The sequence below is a fragment of the Danio aesculapii genome, chromosome 12 (assembly GCF_903798145.1).
Source record: "Danio aesculapii chromosome 12, fDanAes4.1, whole genome shotgun sequence".
Classification (NCBI taxonomy): Eukaryota; Metazoa; Chordata; class Actinopteri; order Cypriniformes; family Danionidae; genus Danio; species Danio aesculapii.
This window is the reverse complement of record NC_079446.1, coordinates 26,600,877-26,601,165: the sequence shown is the minus strand read 5'-3', so window position 1 is coordinate 26,601,165 and position 289 is coordinate 26,600,877.

Here is a 289-nt window from a genome sequence, read left to right as displayed (position 1 = left end):
TTTGGTTTCCTGTTTTTTTTTTTAAATCTAGCACGCTATAACTGTTTTCTTAAACCTATTCAAATGTGCATTTTGCAGTTTGATGATGAAAATAATCTTTTGGAAGCTGTTTGGACGGAACTGTGTGTAGGTATAGTGTGTCCACAGTCATACGGGAGTGATGTAAAGACAAAAAGTCTCTTTCTTTACATTTTCTGACGTTAAAAAGGATCCAAAATCCCTCCCATTTTGACGGAGTGCAAAACTCTCTCTCTCAGATAAAATCTCTTTCAGATGAGATGTTAAACCG